This window comes from Furipterus horrens, unplaced genomic scaffold (assembly GCF_987537825.1).
Source record: "Furipterus horrens unplaced genomic scaffold, mFurHor1.1.pri manual_scaffold_1, whole genome shotgun sequence".
NCBI classification, from domain to species: Eukaryota; Metazoa; Chordata; class Mammalia; order Chiroptera; family Furipteridae; genus Furipterus; species Furipterus horrens.
Window position 1 is genome coordinate 191,772,591 of NW_028327171.1, and position 22,536 is coordinate 191,795,126.

At 40.8% G+C, this 22,536-nt stretch overlaps 1 protein-coding gene and 1 pseudogene across 1 annotated transcript in view; one reads left to right on the forward strand and one right to left on the reverse strand.

Annotated features, from left to right (window-relative positions):
* Positions 1-22,536, forward strand: part of FAM117B (family with sequence similarity 117 member B) — a 108,849-nt gene that overhangs the window by 43,119 nt on the left and 43,194 nt on the right. The window lies entirely within an intron of this gene.
* On the reverse strand, positions 1,159-22,094 carry LOC150022528 (T-cell surface glycoprotein CD1a-like; annotated as a pseudogene).

Here is a 22,536-nt window from a genome sequence, read left to right on the forward strand (position 1 = left end):
TGCCCCAACCCCTACTGGTTTGTACAGTTAAAAGCAATGAAGCTTTATTTTCCCCCGTGCTGGGACAGACTGTAAGCTGCACAGTCTGGTCTGGTGCTGGGAACGCTCCCCAGGTGTCCCTCCCGACTTTTTAAAACATGTGACTGCACTTTCCACCAGCCCGCCTCTGCCACCACTGCTGCCACCACCACACCACATCCTTTCCTCCCCAGGTCCACCCCTCCTGCCTGTCTGGATGAGTATTTCTTCTTTATCTCTTTGTTTGCTGGACTTCATGCAGCTCGATTTTCTGGAACTTCTGGTTGTCTCTAGTTTTGAGGTAGTTGTATTTCTTCTTAGTTGTGGAGAGAGATGCAGCGCGTCTGTGTAGGCCTCCATCTTGGCTGGAAGTCCTCCAGCAAATTATTACTGTAACCTAGATGTCAATCAGGGGGCCCCTGACCCCTTGAGATCATCGGATTATTATGGACAGGGGGCCTGGCCGTGAGTGGATCTGCCTAGGGCCAACTGTAATGTGTGTGTGGCTTCTTGACTTCATGTAGGAAAGATTTCACAACATTAATCCAGGTAACTATGAGGATACATTTACAGTATTAAAGCTGGGGTCAGTGAAACAATGAAGGGCTTAGTATAGAAGAAGCAACAGGAGAGCCCAGGCTGGGTTGCCTTAGCTCAATGGGAAGTCAGAGAAAGGGGGGCTCTGGGGACAGGTTCAGGGGATCATCCTGGGACAAGCTGCCAGGTGCCCATTGCCTTGGAGTTGGGGAGATGTGTGCCTGTGGAGAAAGAAGTGGGAGAAGAAGGGAAAGGAAATGGCAAGGACTGCTCCCCAGAGGGAGAGCCTTGTTACTGGTTTTGTTGCTGTTTTCAGCTTTATTGAGGTATAATTGACAAATGAAAATTTTATATATTTAAAGTCTACAACTCAGTGTTTTGATTGACATGTGTGTTGTGAAATGATCATGAGTCAAGTTAATTAGCACGTCCATTATCTCACAGTTACTTTTTTTATTCTTTTTTGTGTTGAGAACACTTAAGATCTACTTGCTTAACAAATTTCAAGTATATAATTTCTCTGCCTTCTTACATGTAAATTTTATCCTCAGCTTGCTTGTCTGGTGTTGAAAAAATATCTTTAATTGTTTCGGGCTTGATACCTCACACCATAACAGCCAGGACAAGAAGGGCCATCTCTTTTCCCTACAAACATACACAAGAATCAGGCTTCATATAAACTGTACCACCTTAGAGCAGATGCCTACCTCTGAACTATAACTTTGAGCTAGGAAAAGTGGGATCTATATGATGATTTGGCCTAAATGATAGGTTACCGGTCCACTCTTTAGCTTATCACATTGTCAGGGAAGCTTTTTCATATTTGCCTTAGGGTGATCAGGTTGAAAGTACAATTGAGAGTGGAGTCAACCACCAAAAACCAGATGGCTGCTATGCATGGGTGACAAGGTAGATTGGAACCTAGAGAAGCAACAACCAGTCTAATTCAGGTAGGACGATTGTAACAGTCGCACAGTATGCGCTCTCTCATCTGATTATTTTTACCTTTTCCCCCTCCCCCATCTCACTTTATTTTACAAAAATTTCAACATGTGCAGCTGCTGCCAAATACACTAGGTTCATATGAATGTTCTTGCCCTGGTTCCCCTCTCTCGGCTCTAAACAAACTAAAGCTAAGTCCTTTTCTCCTAGTTCAACCCAAATAAGTTGCTGTATTAAGAAAGGAAGATAGATGCATCAATGAAAGCAGTAAATTTGTGGAATCAAATGAGGAAGGCAAAATTTTCAAGCTCAGAAAACAGTGATGATCTTTCTCTCCCCCACTACTTTATACTCATTGTGTCCCTGCTGCATAGCAAGTGCTTAAGAATTATTTTTGGAATTCATTAATGAATTCTGAAGTAATTGAAGTCCAGTCATGGATATCTCAACTTATACTGCCGTTTGTGCTTAGGTTGAACCAGGTGATGCTCTGCCTTCTTGTTTCAGTTCTCACACTGTAAACAAGCGTCCTTTCCATGGTGTATTTAGTGCCACATTTTTCACATTGTTGTGCTCTTTGTTGGTAATTTCAATGTTTAAAATATCCCTGAAGCGTAGTGCTAAGGAACTGTCTAGTGTTCCTAAACACAAATAGACTGTAATATGCCTTACAGAGGAAATACATGTGTAGGTAACCTTTGTTATAGTGTTCTAGGCCATGAGTTCAGTGTTAACAAATCAACAATGCAATAAATCCAAAAAAAGAAGAGGGATTTGCTGACCTATATGTGGAGCTGCTCATAATGAACTAAAGTAACATTTATAATGCTGTGACGAAGCTATGGAATAGATTGAGGAGCTAGTTTTGTGAACTCATAATATAACCCCATTTTTTATTTGTTTTATTTTTTTAAGCATATTAGCACAGCTCTGTGGCTAAAAGCAAAAAAACACTTGTAATTACATATTCAGAGTCAGGAAGATGTTAAACACTCTTGGCTGGTATTTTATTATTTATAAAATACTACATATAGCCCTGACCACTATGGCTCACTTGGTTGGGTGTCATCCCACAAAGCGAAAGGTCACCAGTTTGATTCCCAGTCATGGCACATGCCTGGGTTGCAGGTTCAGTCCCGGTCGAGAGGCAACCAACTGATCGATGTTTCTTTACCCCCTCCCCCAAGTAAATAACAACAAAATCTTTGAAAAATACTACATGTAGTAAATAAATTATTTGAAATTATGTATATTGTAAGGTGTCTTTAAACAAACACACATAAAACAGATCTGTGTATTCATTAGTTGGCAAAAATGTTTTGACCACAGATTCACAGGAACATAAAACCGTGTATTTTCCCTAGGAGAAGTGGTTAGCATTCGTTAACTCAGTGTTCACAGTGTCTTTAATGCAACAGCCATAAATAGCAAGAATGTACTATACGTACTCTCCTTGCTTTGGACTCACTACAATCCTGACTATCAACACTGTTCTTTTTTCTTGACCATCTTTCTGCTTCTGTGATATGCTTGCAGTGCTGCCTCTCAGACTGCACCTGTATCAGTGCATCTCAAATTTTAATGTACCTAATGAATCCCTTGCCGATTTTGCTAAAATGCAATTATGATTCAGTAGGTCTGAGGTGAGGTCCTAGAATCTAGATTTCTAACAAGCTGTTTGTCCCTGAACCACACTACAGTGTAAATAGCAAGGACTATTTCCTGTCTTCCTCTTTTTGTTTAAAATACTTGTAGCAAAAATTTCACACCAGTAAGTCCGTACAGTTAAATTATAAGAATGGTCAGAGGTAAAATTGTGTTTCTTTTCAGGGACTCAGAGAAACTCTAAGGAACTAGTAAAGTGTGAAGACTTTTAACAAAAAGCATAAAATGTTTCAACTACTACAAACATATCAGAAAGGGAAAGAATAACAAAAGACTGTATATTTGGCATAAACTTAACACATGCTTTTATTGATAGTTAATACACTTTGTAAGTGATAAAAACTTTAAAAAGACATAGGATTTGCTTTCAAGTAGGTTAAAAATTAGAAGAGAAAAAAGGACATACTTAGCTGCAACAAAGGATAGAAAGTGAGAAATAGATTCAGCAAAGTATGCCCAAAAGTCTGGTAGGAGTTCAGATATTGCTTCCACTTGGGAACCAGGGAAGGCCCCCAGAGGGAAGTGACATCTGAAATGGGCCTGAGATTCATGAATTTTTCAATATGTAGAGGTTGCTAGGATCTCATTTTGTTCAGAGTTAAAATATTAGTTTTAAAATCTCAGAATTAGGCCAGAAAGCAAATCCTTCAAATTACATTTAGCTTATATTAATAACTGATCATTAAACAAACATAAACAAACAACAACACAAGCTGTAAATGGAGAGTTGGAAGGACATTGTCACCATGCTGCATTTAAATATATCCTGAGTCCCTGGGCTGCTGGAATCTCAATCCAAAGGAAGAGCAGTGGGAGGAGGTGCACAGTGTGTCCTAATAAGAACAGAGATGAAAATTACTGTGCTTGAGGCAGAGGTGAGAATTGATGACTAAAAGGAAAGAGACTGGGGAAAGGAGCTAAGGAGAGAGAGAAAAATACATGTAGATATGGAAAAACAAGTAGGGAGTGGATGAAAGAACAGGAACGATGGATACAAAATACTTACCAGTGCTTTTTAAGCCATAATGCAACATCTGTCAGAAGCACCATCACTGCCAAGATGATCAAGTCCGTGGAGTTACGATGTTCTGTGGGTTTGGTTGCATACCAAGGGTATCATTTCAAATCCACCTCATTTACTACATTTCCCTGGCCTGCCATTTCTCATTTGAGTGTTCGCCTCACTCATCTCCTTTCTTCCTTATTTCTTCTCTCATTCCTCTTCAGAGATTAACTTTTCAGCTAACCCTCAACATCTTCCTACATCTGCATGTCTCATTTTCAACCCTTTTATTTACTGAATTAATTATTTTCATTCTTTTGGGTTTAGAGTCCATCTTTTATTTGGCTCTCTTGCTCTGCTTGTGGACCATCTACTACTTTCCCCAAGTAGGGGATGATGTCCTGACCTTCTAGACCAGTGGTCCCCAACCTTTTTGGCCTCAGGGATTGGTTTCATAGAATACAGTTTTTCCATGGATGGGCAAGTGGGGCAGAGTTTTGGGATGATTCAAGTGCATTACATTCAAGCTCACCTCCTGCTGTGCGGCCCAGTTCCTAACAGGCCCAGGCAGGTACCAGTCCATGCCCCAGAGGTCCTGGCAAGATAGGCCAGATGTCTCAGTGGCTTCCACATCCAAGAAAAATTGAAGATAGCATGTCCCATCAGCTTTGAGCAAGATATCACTTTATTGAGTGTCCTGCTGTACCTGTTCACCTTGCATCCACATAACCCTCTGCATAATCCAAACTGGCTTTGGATAAAAGCCAGAGACATGACAAATCAGCATCTGATGGTCAGGACCAGGATTGGGGCCAGTGAACAGCCAGGCCTCTGGTTTTATTGCAGGGGACAGAAAAGATATTCAGATAAGGACATAAGCTTGAGGGTTCATATCTTCACATTAGTTTAAACAGACACATCCATCCCACACTGGGAATTTGCCATGCATTATCCCTCTCCCTCTTGGAGGAAGGATGTGGGACTGACCTTTTCTCTGGAGATCTGCCTTCCCTGCATCAAGGAGACTCGAGATTATGTGGACAGGTGTCACTGATGATCCTGCGTATTTTGTTAGTGACAGTGTACTGATTATTACATATATGAATAGCCTGCACATCTGCTAAACTCTAGTTTCATCCTTTAGAGATGGCAACCATGTGTTGTTCTGGAAGCTCAGGAGCTCTGATCCTTGATAGGTCACCAGAAGCCTACCTTGACTTCCCCAGAGCACAGCTCACAGCCTCATGTTATCTGTACCTCAAAGGGATCTAGAAAAGAGGGGTATAAATTAGAGGAAAGAGGGAGTTAAAAAAAGATGAAATAAGTGGAAGCAAAAAAAGGAAGTAGAAGAGAGAGGTTTGGGGGATTTGAGGTAATGGAACAAAATTTGGTTTGCTTAGAAGTTGAGAAAAAGCATAGTGGTACGTGAAGGTGGAAAAAAATGAATGACATTCTTTTTGGAAATGGAAGGGAGCATATTGTTGAAAGAAAGTGGCATAAATCGTGAGAGCAAGAGAATCAGGAAGAACTTACTGTGAGATTTAATTATTGCGGATTTTTCGCTATTTTGCGGTACTGTATACGTATGTTGTTAAAGTCACGTAGGTTTAAGAGTATAGAATATGTTTAAGGACATAAGTAGTGTTTATAAAAGTGTGGAAAAGGTTAATATGGGAGTGGGAAAGGTTAATAAGGGACTGGGAACGGTTTATAAGTGTGTGGGAAGGGTTTATAAAGCCTTAAAATATATATAAATACTAAAATAAATGTAAGATTCCTATTTCGCGGGTTTTCACCTATCACGGGTGTGGGGTGGGGTGTCTAGAACATAATACTAGCGATAAGTGAGGGAATACTGTATAAGGATGAAATATAGACAGCTCTTAAGGAGATCTGGTCTTGGAAGGCTATTGCAAAACAAACAAACAAACAAAAAACCCCAGATAGAATAAGGAGGGAAAAAAGACATAGAGCAGGAAAGAGAATGAAGAAAGAAAGGTGCCAGAAAGGGAAAACTCAAAATCTGGAGGTAAGGGAAGCTGTAGTTACCTCAGCACACATTCACCTGCCCTGAGCCCCATGCTTTATATACATGTTGGGGCAAAAGTAGGTTTACAGTTGTTAATATGAAAAGCAGTACAATAATTAATAAATAATACTGCAAGAATAAGCTCTTTTTCACATACAACTGTAAACCTACTTCACCTCGTACAACCTTCAGAACAGCACAGGGTCCTTAAGTAAGGGATAACCCAGAAAAGAACTGTGCTGACATTCTTACTCTCAGACTGTTCTGGAGACGCTGTATCCCAGGGAAACACGCACACCCTTTTGCACCCTGCTGGGCAGTTGCTAGAGTTCTTACCATCTTCATTGTTACTGCTTGCCAGGAAAATTATTAGCAATGGAATTTGCAGAAACAGCATTAATTTACAGGTGTTATTTCTTTCTCTCAGAAAAGTTTGTCTTTGATTTCTGTTTTAAATAAACCTACCCCACAATACCTCTATTCTGACTTCCTTCTTCTACCAACAAACCAGCACCTCCCCCCACCCCCCCAAAAAATGCTCCTTCCCTAAATCCTAGATACCAATTCAGCCTCTCATTTCCCCTCCAGTGCTCTCTTCTCTGGCTTTCAGCATCTCCCCTTGGTACCAACCTTCATTCTGTTCATCTTTCTTTAATTCAGCCTCTACAGAGTAATTCTAATGTGGCATTGAAAATTCTTCTCATTCATACAATAAATGCATAAAACTAAATGGCTTTCCAAATCCTACCTAATTTTTATGTTCCTGCTCTTTTCTGTCACTCTCCTTCTCATGCCAAATTTAAATATTCTCCAAATACTCTTATTCTGTCTCAGCCCCACCCGACCTCATTCATATCTCTGACATCTCATTGGTTGCTTTATTGTTTTTCAGAATCTCCTGTGATTGTCTGTGTAACAGTATGAACTACTGCTCCATTATTCTTAGGGAAGAACCAATAGCCATCATAGAGACCACAGGAACCTTGAAACACATAAAGAAAAATCTCCGCTGTTTGACTCGCACTGATGTATATTCATTTACCCAAGAGTCACTTAGTGCCTGCCTGGATACAAGCACCTTGCAACACTCATGAATATGCAGTGGTCTACAATGCACTCACTTTGTTCAAGGAACTTTTATTCTACTTAAGAAGAAAACACATAAACCAAGAACTATAAATCTTGCTCTGTATTTTATTATAAATATAGACTCTAGGCAAAAATAAGCCTTCTTGAAACAGTATTTTGTAAAGTGGCCACTTTAACTGATGTTGCCAGCTCAGAATCTGGACTTCAGTGGTATGCTTAGGGTGTTAGGTCTGTCTACATTTGTTGTACTGGATCCCCAGCATCTAACAGAATGCCTGGCAAGATGCTCAATGAATAATTTTGAATGGGTGAATAATTTGGCCCAGACATCCAAATTATTTAATTATTCAGATTTTTAATATTTTTTAAGATATCAGAAGTCATTATTTGTGCTTCTTGATGAAATGAGAATCTTAAACAGTTTTAGGAATAAAATATATGCTAATCATGACGTTTACACAAAAGGGTTATGCTGTAAATCATTACTTATATTTTAACCCTGCAGAAGTCATGGTCAAAATAATTACAGTGTAGTTGCATGTATCATATTCATTACTAGTATGTGCTGAAATGTGAAAAATAAAACTTAAAAACTGCAAATTTGCATTTATTTATATAAAAATAAATGATTTTTTATTTCTTTTCAGTTACAATCTAAATTATTAAAGAAATATAAAAACATAAAGAATTACATTTTTCTTTTCAAATAATGGAAACATGGATATTGCTAAAAAAACCAAAAAACCAAAAATATCTTTAACATTTGTCAATCAGAATCGTCAATAGGTGCCTTTACAAAATGTTTGTAACAGTCATCGCAAACAATATTGCTATGTGCAAGTCATAAATACTTTTCACAACACTTGCAAAAATATTTTTATAAGCAGCTCATTTTGGATGCATAGCACCTAACACATCTTTTTCTCCCCCTGCTTGTCAAGCAAAGGAGCTGTATCTATGTTGTCGTTAGAGTTACCCTCAATTCACATTTGGAATAGATGAAGTTTCAGGTGTAAAGGCTTATGCACGCCTGTGGAGATTTCTGAATGCCTTTTTATTTGTTGCGACACTGACTACATTACGAGATTTCTAATAAATATTCTGCGCCTCGTTTTCACATTGCTGTTCAGCATGTGAATAGTCTGATCATTTATTCCTGCAATATTCACAGTTGTATAGAATGTAACTATAGGCCACCTTCTGGTGTTCCTGGCCACATTAAATGTACTTATCATTTGGTCCACAGTGTCAACTACTGGCTTCGTTTGGTTGTAATATTCTATTATGTCAGGCTTTTGCGAATCTAAATTTACAGCATCATCGAAATGCATACTTGAAATTAAAATTACGTTTTTTCCCTTTTTGGGTATATGAGATACAAGTGTGCGGTCTGCACCAAAAGCAAATAATTTGGATTTTTCGGGCCTGTTTTTAGAAGACACAAATTCAGGGGGTATTTGGGGCTTTTTCTTATGAATAGTACCTACATTTGAAAGTCGCTTCTTTTTCAGGTCAGAGGTAAGATTTATATTTATACTAGTTATCTGCTGTAGTATTCTGTCCTGATGAGCCAATGGGTTCTTCAAGTCTCTTGATTACGTCTGCTGGTTTGTTGCTAATCAAGTAAGGACCTTCAGGCTAATAATTGGTACATATTTCAAAATTTCTTTTGTAAAATACTTTTGAATCAACCATAGCAAAAAATTTTATACCATATTTACTAGGCTTGGATGGAATATATTTTCTAAACTCACATTTGCTTCTAAATCCAGGTAACATTTCATCTATTGTTAAATTCTGTCCTGTAAAGTAACATAATTTAGAATTTTCTACAAATGCTGAGAAAATGTTTCCCACAGCTGCTAATTTGCCCACTTTTAGGCATTCTAATTGGGTAAGTTTTTAATCAAACCTGATACAATTATGAATATATCCAAATCTCCGTAAAGATATCGTAAGTCTAAAAAATTCAATCCCACTACCATCTGTAGCCCATAAGTCCTGCAAATTTAGTCAGTTGTTGTGATGTAAGCCAGCTAGATACAAGAGGCCTAAAAATGCTTTCAATCTGGTTTTGTCTTATTTGTTTAGCATCTTCCCCCCTCATGAAAACCGGCTTGAGATTGAATTGATGTATTTATTGCTATATAATAAGATAAATAAAATATCATTTGTGATAAAGCAGTTCCAAGTTTCAAGATCTGTCTTGGCATTTTTTGCGCTTGGCTGAACTAATGGAAGTTGACACAAAATATTTTGCAGCTGTTTTCTAATCTGTTTTCTTATTGGATTTTCCCTCCATTTTGATTCTTTATCCTTTCCAGAAAATACTTTTCATTCATGTCTAATCATCTTCGATTCCTTAACTAGAAATATTTTGCTTGTATCCAAATCTTCTGAACAAATGTCCACATAATCTTCATCTTCTAAATTACTTACATTTTCACATTTGGCTCTTAATCATTCTCATTATTGGACTTGAGCATTTGCTGAAGTTCTTCAACATCTCTTGGGATTATCGAATCAAAATATTTTTTCGTCCATTTTCAGTGGTAAATGAAATAAAACACAATAGCGTGCTTTACCTTTCAAAAATTTTTTTATTGTTACTTTTTGGTTTTTATTATGGTTGTCCCTATTTTCCCCCCTTTGCTCTCCCCTGCTCCACCCACCTCCCCTCTCTCCCACAGTCATTCCCCATAAAGTAGTCCATATTTAGTCCCTTAACTAAATCCTTCCCCTTCTTTTCTCCCTTTTCCCCATCCCCCCTCCCCTCTGGTCACTGTCAATCTAGTCTGTTCCTTGTTTACATGCTTCTGGTTCTATTTACCTCATTTGTTTTGTTCATTAGTTTCCTGTATTAGGTGAGATCATATGATATTTGTCTTTCATCTACTGGCTTATTTCACTTAGCATGATACTCTCAAGTTCCATCCATGCTGTAGCAAAAGGTAGGAGTTCCTTCTTTCTGTTTCCATTGTGTAAATGTACCACAGTTTTTGATCCACTGATGGGCACTTAGGCTGTTTCCAGCAGTTGGCTATTGTAAATAGTACAATAAGCATTTTTTTAAAAAAAACTTATCAAAATTGGTGAGTTTTTGGGTAGCTATTTTAATATTGAAGATGGAAGAAAATAAGCAACATTTTCAGCATATATGCTTTATTATTTCAAGAAAGGTAAAAACACAACTGGAATGTAAAAAAAAAAAAGGTTCGTGTGGTGCTTGGAGGAGATGCTGTGACTGGTCAAACATGTCACAAGTGGTTTGTGACATTTCATGCTGGAGATTTCTTGCTGGATGATGCTCCGTTGTCGGGTAGATGAGTTGAAGTTGATAGCAATCAAACCAAGGAATTAATTGAGAACATCAGTGTTACACCACGCAGGAGATAGCCGACATACTGAAAATATCCAAATCAAACATTGAAAATTATTTGCGCCAGCTTGATTATGTTCATCACTTTGATGTTTGGGATCCACATAAATTAAATGAAAAAAATCCTTCTTGACGATATTTCTGCATGCTATTCTCTACCTAAATGTAATGAAAACGTCCCATTTTTAAAACAAATTGTGATGGGAGATAAAAAGTGCATACTTTACAATAATATGGAGTGGAAAAGATCGCTGATCAAGCTAAATGAACCACCAACAACCACAGCTAAGGCCAGTTCATCCAAAGAAGGTGATGCTGTATATATGGTAGGATTGGAAGGGAGTCCCCTATTTGAAATCCTTCTGGAAAACCAAACAATTAATCCTGACAAGTGTAGCTCCCAATGAGACCAGCTGAAAGCAGCACTTGACGAAAAGTGTCCAGAATTTGCCAACAGAAAATGCATAATCTTCTATCAGGATAATGTAAGACTGCAAGACTGCACGTTTCTTTGATGACCAGGCAAAAACTGTTACAGCATGGCTGGGAAGTTCTGATTCATCTGCTATATTCAACAGACATTACAACTTCAGATTTTCATTTATTTTGGTCTATACAAAATTCGCTTAATGGAAAAAATTTCAATTCCCTGGAAGACTGCAAAAGGCACCTGGAACAGTTCTTAGCTCAAAAAGATAAAAAGTTTTGGGAAGATGGAATTATGAAGTTGCCTGAAAGATGGCAGAAGGTAGTGGAACAAAATGGTAATTGTGTTGTTCAATAAAATTATTGGTGAAAATGAAAAAGGTGTCTTTTACTTTCCTTAAAAACCTAATAAAATTTTTGGCCATCCCAATAAAATTGTCTGAGAAGCAGCAAGAGCAGGAAGAGCTTCCTGGCTCTTTTCTGTCTCCTTAATATAAGGAAATAAATTTCCATGATAGGTGCCCTCCCCACTCCTAAAGCACTGAGAGATGACTTTTTCACAGGAGTGTTAAAATCCAGAGTCAAAAAAGTATGTGTAAACAAACTTTGCAATGCCTTTACTAATTTATTCCCCCAGCTGAAACTTTTTTTAGATTCCTCAATAATAAATATTCAGACCTGCTTAGAATGAGCATTAGCTTTTATGTTTTGTAAATTTCTGACAAATTTTTTGTTTCTTGGTCTAAAAAGTATAAAATGGTGCCTAGGTCAGTCACTTCTTTGAACCTCATTTTATGATCTGAGTATCATTTTGTAATTCTCCCATGTGTGTGTATTAAATTACTTTTTCCCCTGTTAATCTAGTCCAGGCAGAAAAACTAAAGAAGGGTAGATTGGGAGAATTCTCACCCAGTCCACAACATTAACAAATTACTAAAGGCTAACAGGAGTATATAGAACCCAAACATGGGTAATTCATTTATATTTCTAGTATTCTTCTGGAGTCCTCACCAGAGACTCCTAAAAGATTGGAGTCAAGAATAGAGAGCAGAAAAACCTTTCTCCTGATACAATGAGGTATGAGACCTGCAACATGAGGATGGCAAAAACTTTCACTCATATCTTTTGTGCCTTTCTCTTTTCTCCTCTCTATATAGTCATATCCCCCCCCCCCCTCATAAATTCTTAACCTGGTTGGGGTAGGACAGAAAGCTCTATTGCTTGCTTTCAGGGCACAAGTAAAGATGCACTGCAGCTGGGAAAGAGGCAGTGGGAAAAGGGACAGAGAAACACCCTGTCCTAGACTGTTAGAGGCTCTATGCTGCTGAGAGAGAGGCAGGACTACTTGTAAAATTTAATTTCCAAAAGTAAAAAACAAACTTCCTGCCTAAAAATGACACTGAACCAGAGCAAATATAATGTCCCTGCTTCCTCTTCTATGCAGTTCAGCAAGCACTGAGTAACAAGAGCAGTCTACTGCTGAAAGAGGGACAAACGTATGAAGATAAATTTTCTTGAGGCATATCACAAAGGAAGTACCAAAACCTGAGAAAGAAGTGGACTTTAACAAAAACCCTTAGACAAACAACCCCACCCCATAAACAAAATAACGTTAGGAGAATTTAAGGACTGTTGAAACAATAATAAAATACAAGCCCAGTTAACTCCTGACTAGATTGACTCAAGTCCCACACTCAATGCTTATTCAAAAAAAGTGAGGGAATGCCCATTTCTAGGCCACCAAAAAAATCTGTTTACCTCAGTGTCTATTATTCTACAAAAGATGACTGCATTTTGATAAAAAAATGATTAAAGACACAGAGAAGGAAAGAGGGGGTATTGGAGCCCTGCGCACCAAAGAAGATGAGCAACTTGCCTAAGGGAGAACGTAATTAGCAAATTAAAACAACCAAAACAAAATAACAATAACAAAACTTATGGCAGATTTTTTCACCTAAAAATAAAAAGCCAAAGTGAAAGACAACCATCGTTTATTTAAAATTTGGGAAGTACAAATTCTGGTAGACACCCAGTGTTCCAGTTAGAGAGTGAAAGTAACAGGTTTTTATGAGAAAGAAGAAAATAATAATTATGTGTATAAGAGGAAGGAGTTTCTACTGGTGTTAGTAACTCCAAGAAAGAATTTCTATAGGTCCAGATAAACTAAGTTATTCTTTAGCTATACATGGTGGTGGTAATTCTAAACAGTGCCTTTAATTTTTCTGTTTAGTAGTCAGAATGTATGCTTTCCTATTAGCTTTGCAAACAGTTGTTTGGAATACAGTGTTGGTTTGGCCATGTCCAAAGGTTATTTTTCCCAGTTTAAACATTCTAAAGATTTGAGGAGTAAAACATGAGAGATAGTTTCTCTGGGATGGCAGTTCTGACTCCGTTTTGAAGTGGCTGTGATTTTCAATATGAGAACATCCAAATCTGTAGGAAATTTTATTCAGTTTATTAGAACCAAAACAGAGGGTACACCTGAAAGCAAAATCTCAACAGACTTTTAAAAAGTGCTTCCTAGAATGACAGTTTGCTGTTTGTTTTATGCATTTGATATTAAGGAGGGAATATATGAATGATTAAATAAAGGTGGGAGAAAGCAAGGTGGGCATTGGATTATGAGATAGGTAACAATGTGCTCCCTTTGTTACTGGACAGGGATCTGCCTAGTGCGAACGGGTAGTGTGCGAGTTCTTGACTTTGCGTAGGAAAGATTTCATGAGTTCAGGTGACTATGAGGATGCATTTATTAATGCTGGGGACAGTAAAACAAGGAAAGGCATATCCTAAAAGAAGCAATAGGAGCGCCTAGGCTGGGCTGCCTTAGCTCACTGGGAATTCTGAAAAAAGGGGGCTTTGAGGACAGGTTCAGGGTATTAGCCTGAGACAAGGTGCCCACTGCCCATTGCTTTAGAGTTTAGGAAAAACATGACTGTGGGGAAAGAAGGGAAGTGGAATGGTATGGACTGCCCCAAGAGGGAGAGGGCTTAAGCTGGGTCCTTTGTTTTGAGGCTTTTATTGCTTTCTGGCAGGGAGGAATCTTATGGGAAATCTTGGGAGGGTTTCAGTAGAATGTTCATCAGGTTTCCAGGTGTGCCCTTTCAGGGTCATGGGGCAGGGGAGGGTCTTTAGTCATTGGAGTTGGTTCTGGTGTCACCCATCTGGTTTTGCTGCTTTTCTGGGCTTGGAGCTAAAATACAGCTGAGGCTTAGATGTTATCCCTAGGGAGGTGACCTTTGGTATTGGGCTGTAAATTGCTAAGCCAGTCTGTTCAGCTATCTGTCTCAGTTTCCCTGTTCCACTTGCCAAGGAATTTTCCTAGCTTCTTACTGTCCTGTCTCACCTGGAAGGTGGTTATACCTTTGAGGAATCTAAAAGAAACTGGATTACTCTGGCATTTCAAAACACTCTTAACCTAGATGCACAGTAACAGTAGACAGGACTTGTTTAAGGCAAAAATAAACCATTTACTAAAGAAGATATATGCCTGGGGTAAGACTACTATTCATAGCTTGCCCATTTAGAATTGATGATCAGATCACCCTGTGGTGTTACTTTCCTTTGAACCACATTTTTATTCATATGTTTATGTTCTTTTTTATAGGTTGAAAGAGAGAGAAGGGAGAGTTCAAAATAAAGGAAAAGTTTTATATTTTAGTACCTTAAAAGTGCCTTTTCTGCTTTTTAAGTATGAAGCCCCCCCCATTTAAATTTTGCACTGAACCTCCCAAATTAATGTAGCGGCCAGTGATTATATCCTTGAGTGTGGAGTGGGGAAAGCAAGGAAGAAGCAGACTTAGTTTGGGTAGAAAGAAGAAGAGAGTTAACTAAATAAGAAATAAAGTTCTGGACCAAAAGGGTTGATAACTGGTCAGAGAAATAAAAGATTCAGGAGGAGGGGGAAGTAGAAAAGAGGAAGAGGGAGAGGAGAAGGAACAGGAGGGGAAGAAGAGGCTGAAAGGAGGAAGGCTCAGTACTGCAGAACCATGAATTTCTTCAGCTCAGCTTTTGTTGGTAGAGTTAATCCTAATCATTCCATGAAGTAATTGGTACTTGAGTCATGGTCTCATTGTGGATCTTGAGCTTCCTCAACCAGCTCCACTCCTGAGTATACACTTGGCTATGGTTGATAAAGAATAAGATCTGAAGGAGGAAAAAGAAGAAAGGCTCGCAGGAACTGGCTGAGAAATACTGAGAACTGGGAGAGTAGAACTGGAAGACAAAATTAAGATACATAACAGGTGAGGGAAGGAAACCAGAACCAGTAGAGAAGGAGTTGTCTGTTTAGGTCACTAAGAACCATGTATTCCCTGAAAACCCCAGAGGAGAGAATTGAGATAAATGGGATATATCCTGATTAGAACTCAACCAGGCAGGGTAACTAGCTACCCTAGGGAAGTCCATCCTTTTCCCCTATGTCTTTACAATTTCCTGGAGATCCCTCCTTTTGATCCATTGGTGCTCAGGCTACAAGTATGCTCGTATTCTTTCTAGCAGCTGCTATATATGGTGCTTTCTCAAAAATCATCAGAACCCTGATGTGAGCTCCCCTTCCAAACAGTCTCACATACTCATCTGAATTCCTACTCCCCACCAGCAGTAACTTCAACTTCCCTGCTAGAGAAATCCACTGACTCTTATAATGTGCCTTTTACAGAGTTTCTTTTCCCTACCACTTGACTTCAAGCTTTTCTATTCTCTTTCTGGCTTCGAGCATCTCTTTGTGTATCTGATGTGAGTGCTTCTTGCCTTTCACAGCACATCTCTTGCACTAAAAGGATCTTAGTGTAACTGGGCAGCCTAAGGTCCGGCTGCTTGCTGCCATGTGTAAGCATAACACAAAGATTTCTGGGGAAGGAAAGAGATTTTTACCAACAAGTTTCCCAATTTGAGGGTGCTGGGAGCATTCCTGCTCTGAGCCCTCCTCTTCTGCAAAGCACAGAAATTCCCATGCTCCCCAAAAGACTGAAAACTAAATCCATGCCCAGAAGTTCCCCATTATTGTTTTTCTGTCCTTTCGGAGCACAGGATGGCTACACAAACAGGTCTCCATCCTCAGGCTCTCTCTCTCTCTCTGGTTGTATACACTTGTGGGTTTCAGCATCACCATCACCTCCTGCAGCTTGGTTTCTCCTGGGGTCTGGGGTGTGCTGCCAGATCACTCCAGTCAGTCATGCAGGGGAAGCTCCGCCTGTGGGGCCACAGTACCCAAGGCTGCCTGTGCCTCTGGGGCTGAGGAGCTTATGCCTCCATGCACTACTCTCAGGGCTAGAGAATGGAGGCATTCCAGGACCCGTGCGGTGTGCTGCACTGGGTCACCGTGTCCCATGGATGGGGCTACCTCTGTAAGCTGGCTTTTGACTGTGTGAGGCCTAAGCCCCAGATGGGCCGGCATCTACTGGTCCTGCAAGTGCTCCTGTGCTCTACTCCAACCAGGTAAGGGGAGAGCCAAAAAGACCAAGAGAGAGAGATTCTGCATGCATTCTGTTTTTAAAACCTATGCCCATAACTCCCTGTGCAGTGGAAGTGTCCAGCCTTTCAACCAATGTGAGCTGATATCAGCTATCTTTGTCTTTGTACCTCTTCCAGCCACTATGTATCTCCAGTCATGTGTAGGAGCACAGGTCTCAGCCCCGGGTGGGGTGTCCTGCACCCTGCTGTGGCTTTCTGACCTTTTCTAACCTCCACCGTACACGTGTGTTTTGACCTTTTCAACTTTTGCAGCCTCAGTACCAGCTCCCTCTGGCTGGGCCATGCATGCTGAGGGTTTACTGTTGCCTTGGCAGCAGCCTTCTCCTGCGGTCCCTTCCCTCTCCAGGAGGGCACAGACTCTTGAGAGTTGCTGCTTTATTTTTTTTCCAGGATTTTTTAATTGGTTCTTTTTTAAATTTTATTTTATTGAATATGCAATTACAGTTGTCCTGATTTTTACCTCTTTGCCCCCCTCCCCCAATTAACACTCCCCACTCCCTTGGGCAGTCCCCCCACCATTGTTCAAGTCCATGAGTCATGAGTGTAAGTTCTCTGGCTACTCCATTTGCTATACTGTACCTTACATCCCCATGGCTATTCTGTAACTACCTATTTGTACTTCTTAATCCCCTCACCTCTTCACTCATTCCCCCAACACCTCCTTTCCATCTGGCAACCATCAAAATGCTGTCTATATCCATGATTCTGTCTCTGTTTTTCTTCTTTGCTTAGTTTGTTTTTTAGATTCAATTGTTGATATATATATATATATACTTTTTGCCATTTTATTTTCATAGTTTAGACCTTTTTTAAAAATAAGTCTCTTTATCATTTGATATAATAATAGATGGTGATGATGAACTCCTTTAGTTTTTACTTGTCTAGGAAGCTTTTTAGCTGCCCTTCAATTCTAAGTGATATCTTTGCTGGGTAGAGAAATCTTGGCTGTAGTTATGTTGAAACCTGTTTTTTCTTGCTGGTGCAGTAAAGAATTACAGATCAGCAGATCTATTAGTATGCAAGCAGTGTTTATGGGTGGTATGTTCTCATGGAAGAGAATGGGCCTTGCTGAGGTTGGGGTAGGGGGAGGCATAGGTAAAGGGCAAAGCAGGATAAAGATGGCAAAAGTAGGGGCAGCGAAAGGCCAGAGTGGCAAGTGCACCTGGGAGGTCAGAGGCCTGGCGATCGGGGAAAGCCAAGAGCACCAGACCTTTGTTCTGAGGACTTACATAGTTGGCAGAATGGGGGTGAAGAAGTTATATATTGATTGATAGGTAAAGGTTATGCCAACTTTTCCAGGGGGACGTGACTACCCAAACTTAGGTATGTGTGGAGATCTCTTAGCCCAAATCCTTATCTTGCTCCACATTCTATTTGCTCATCTTGTGGTAAAACAAATACATGACAGGAGACAGTTAAAGTTGGGACAGTTACCCAAAGTTCTTTATGGGCTCTTTCTATAAGTGTTAGGAACTCCCTCGTAAAACAGACAGTGGCCAGAGGTAGGCAATTAAACCCAGGTTGTTCTGTGGGCTTCTTCTTTTGAGCACTATGGTCTCCCTTTCCTGCCTTTCGGGCCTTGGGATGAATACACAGTTTCAAAGGCATTGTTTCTCACATAGTGGAAACAATACATAGAATTGCAAGGACTGCCCTCCTCCCATGTTAGCACGGTGTTTCCTATGATGTTGGAACACCTGGCAATATTATTGGCCCAGGCTCAGATCTGCTGAATTAATATGTGAGACATGTCTCCTCCTCCTTCTCCCTGTCTTGGTTTACTATTCATCCTACCTAACTGCTAAAAGGTGTTTCCGGGCAACCAGGATGTTAGATGCAGGTCAGCAACAGTAGCCCAACCTCTGAGTTCTCCCTATGCTACCTCTTGCCTCAGTTCCCTGCTTTGCATTAATTTGAATATTTGTTGCCAGTTCCTTCTAGCCAGCAAAGTTTCTTTAGAGAAATCAGCTGACAGTCTTATGGGAACTCCCTTGTATGTAATTAACTGCTTTTCTCTTGTTGCTTTTAAGATTCTCTCCTTATCTTTAACCTTTCGCATTTTAATTTTGATGTGTCTTGGAGTGGGCCTCTTTGCATTCACCTTTTTTTTAAAGTATATTTTATTATGTTGCTACAGAAGTTCCAATTTTTTTCCCCTTTGCTCCCCAGTATCCTCCTTCCCTCCAGTAATCCCACCCCTTAGTTCATGTCCATGGGTCGTGCATATAAGTTCTTGGGCTTCACTCTTTCCTATATTATTCTTAACTTTTCCTGTCTATTTTGTACCAACCAATTATGCTTCTTAGTCCCTGCACCATTTCCCCATTTCTCCTCCTCCCCTCTCCCAGCTGATAACCCTCCAAATGATCCCCATACCTATGATTCTGTTCCTATTCTGGTTTGCTTAGTTGGATTTTGTTTTTATTTTTTAGAGTCAGTTGTTGATAGTTGTGAGTTTGTTGTCATTTTAGTGTTCATAGTTTTGATCTTCTTTTTCTTAAGTCCCTTTGACATTTCATATAATAATGATGATGATGAACTCCTTTAGCTTTACCTTGTCTGGGAAGCACTTCATCTGCCTTTCCATTCTAAATGATAGCCTCGCTGGATAGAGTAATTGTGGTTGCAGGTTGCCTTTCATCACATTGAATACTGCTTGCCAGTCCCTTCCTGCCTGCAAAGTGTCCCCTGAGAAATTAGCTAATAGTCCTATAGGCACCCCCCTGTAGGCAACTCTCCGCCTCTCTCTTGCTGCCACCAGGACTCTGTCTTTATCTTTCACCTTTGGCATCTCAATCACGAGATGCATCCTGGTGTGGTCCCCTCTGGGTCCAGCTCATCCGGGACCCTCTGTGCTTCCTGGACCTGTATGTCCATCTCCTTCACAAAATTTGGGAAATTTTCCTCATTTTTTTCAATTCTTGCTTCCTCATTCTGCACTAGTTGGTTTTTTTTCTTTCTTATGTTCCAAATCATTGATTTGAACCCCGGTTTCCTTCCCTTCACCATTGGTTTTGTGTGGATTTTTCTTTGTTTCACTTAGCATAGCCTTCACTTCTTCTCTTATGCATTTGCTGTACTCAAGCATATTTTTCAAGCCTGTGAACATCTTTATCACCAGTGTTTTGAATTCTGTGTCTGTTAAGTTGTCTGTCGCCTCATCTGTTAGGTTAGCTATCTCCTTGTCACTTAGTTCTCCCACTGGAACCTTAATCTGTTCCCCGTTTTGGACCATACTTCTCTGTCTCCTCATTCTGACAGACTCCTGTGTTTGCCTCCGTGTCCCAGGTAGAGCTGTCGCTCCTGTTACGTTGTAAGGGGCGGAGCCTTATGAATTCATCAATACAGGGCAACCTGTTTCACCACATTGTGGTGCTGTATGTGGGGGAGGGGTCCAAGAGGGAACAATGCCGCCTGCCCAGCACTTGCCCCTTTTCCAGGCACTTCTCCCACTTTAGTATGGGTCTGGCGCCTCTCTAACTGCTGCCCTGGCCGTCGTTCCCAGAGTGGATGGGTCTGTGGGTGTTCTAGGGGGTGCCCTTTAAACAAGCGCACTCTGCTGAGACCAGCAGTTTCTGCCTCCACCCCAACCCCCACTGGTCTGCACAGTCAGAAGCAATGAGGCTTGATTTTCCCTGGTGCTGGGACCGTGAGCTTTGAGGTCTGGTGAGGATCTGGGAATGCTCCCCAGGTGTCCCTCCTGACTTTTTAAAATGTGTGACTGCACTTTCTGCTGGCCTGCCATTGCCGCTGCCGCTGCCGCCACCACACTGTGTCCTCTCTGCTCCTCCTACCTGTCTGGATGAGCATTTCTTCTTTATATCTTTGTTTGCTGGACTTCCACGTATTTTGATTTTCTGGAACTTCTGGTTGTTTCTAGTTTTGAGGTAGTTGTATTCCTTCTTAGTTGTGGAGGGAGACACAGTGTGTCTATTTATGCCTCCATCTTGGCTGTAAGTCCTGCATCCATCTTGTTTGGGATTCTCTTTGCTTTCTGGACTTGCATGTCTATTTCCTTTACCAGAGTTTTCTTTCATTAGTTTTTCAAATAGATTTTCAATTTCTTGCTCTTTTTCTTTTCCTTTTGGCATCCCTATGATGAGAATATTGGACCTCTTGAAGTTGTCCCAGAGGCTGCTTATACTATTCTCATTTTTTTGTGGATTTTTTTTTTCTTCTTGTTCGGTTTGGTTGTTTTTTGCTTCTTTATGTTCCAAGTCATTGATTTGAGTCTCGGTTTCATCCACTCTACTATTGTTTCCCTGTAAATTGTTCTTTATTTCACTTAGTGTATCCTTCGTTTCTTACTAGATCTATTTTATGCTGTCGAGGTCCTCACTAAGTTCCTCATAACCAGTGTTTTGAACTCTGTGTCTGATAGATTGCTTATCTTAATTTCCTTTACCCCTTTTTTCTGGAGTTTTGATCTCTTCTTCCATTTGGGCCATGTTTCTTTGTCTCCTCATTTTGGCAGCCTCCCTGTGTTTGTTTCTGTGAATTAGGGAGAGCTGCTTTGACTCCATGTCTTGGTAGCATGGTCTAATATAGTAGGTGTCCTATAGGGTCCAGTGGCACAGCCCCCCCTATCACCAAAGCTGGGTATTTGAGGTGTGCCCTTCATGTGGGCTGAGTACACTCTCCTCTTATAGTTGAGCTTTGGTTGCCCTTGGCAGATCAATGGAAGGGATTTACCCAGGCCATTAAGCTGCATGAATTGGCTGTGACCACTTACCACCAACCTTTGCCCTTCATGGAGAATCAGCTGTGCAGGGGCACAGGGGTGGTGCTCCAACGTGGTCTGTAGCTGTCCACTGGGTGTGCTGGTGCTGAGGTTTCTGGGTGATACAGGTCAAGGTCGGCCCCCCCACCTGTGTTTTGCCCAGAACCACCCTCTGAGCTATAAAGCAATCTAAGATGGCTGCTACTTGTGCTGCCCTTGGAGATTCCCAGTTGAAGCCAAGCTATGAATCTAGGCTGGATGCTGCTAATGCCAGGCCTATGGCTTACTGAGGCCAGTTGTTGCTTGTTTGAGAGGATTTAGGAAGTTGTGAAGCCTGAGCCAAGACCATCCATTCATATTGAAAAGCAGCTTGGGTGGTCCTGTAAGTATAGTGGGGTGGAGTCTCTGGGGATCTTTAAGGTGGTCAAACAATGTTAGCTAGGTTGATGGAGTCTCAGATATGGTACCAGCTTGCAGACTCGGTGATGGGAGGGTTTAGAAAAGGGACAATGTCCTTTGCTCTCCTTGATGCCAGACACTTCAGTTCCTCCTAGTATGCCACTGGTGCCTTTCAAGCTGCCACCTTGGTGCTGGAGCTCAGAGTGTGTCTGAGTAGGTGAGGTCAGAATATGGAGGTAGCCAGGATGCAAACTGGATATGTTAATCAACCTGATCAGAACAACAACAGCAAGATGCAGACATATCTACTGAATATGCTAATGTGGCAAACTCACCCTCGCTGAAGTGTGCAGTTGGCAAGTTTGAAAAGTGCGCCTGTAGAAGTCCAGGTGTGACTCCTACGGGTCCGCATGGAGGACTGGGAGTCCCCATTCCCTTGTTCCCATAGGTCCTCTAGTCAGTCCAGGAGTAGCCCTTCCCCTCCAACCCCCAATAAACCTGTTCCTTGTTCCCCATTGGTCTCTGGGAGATTTCTTAGAGCAAGGCTGCTGTGACAGGTGAGTCTGTGTGAGGGTTTGTTAAGAACTGCTTGGGGCTCCAGAAGTGTCTTCCACTGACTCAATCCACGCTGGTTTTTGCAGTCAAAAGATGTGGAGACTTATCTTCCTGGCACTGTAACCCTGGGCTTGGGGGCCTGGTGTGGTGCTGGAACTTCTCACTCCCAAGATATCCCTCCCGAATTCTCATCCACCGCACGTGGTTGTGGGACCAGCCCGTTTCACATCTGTGCCCCTTCTGCCAGTCTGGATGGATGTGGTTTTTCTTTAATTCTGTAGTTGTCAGACTTCCATTCA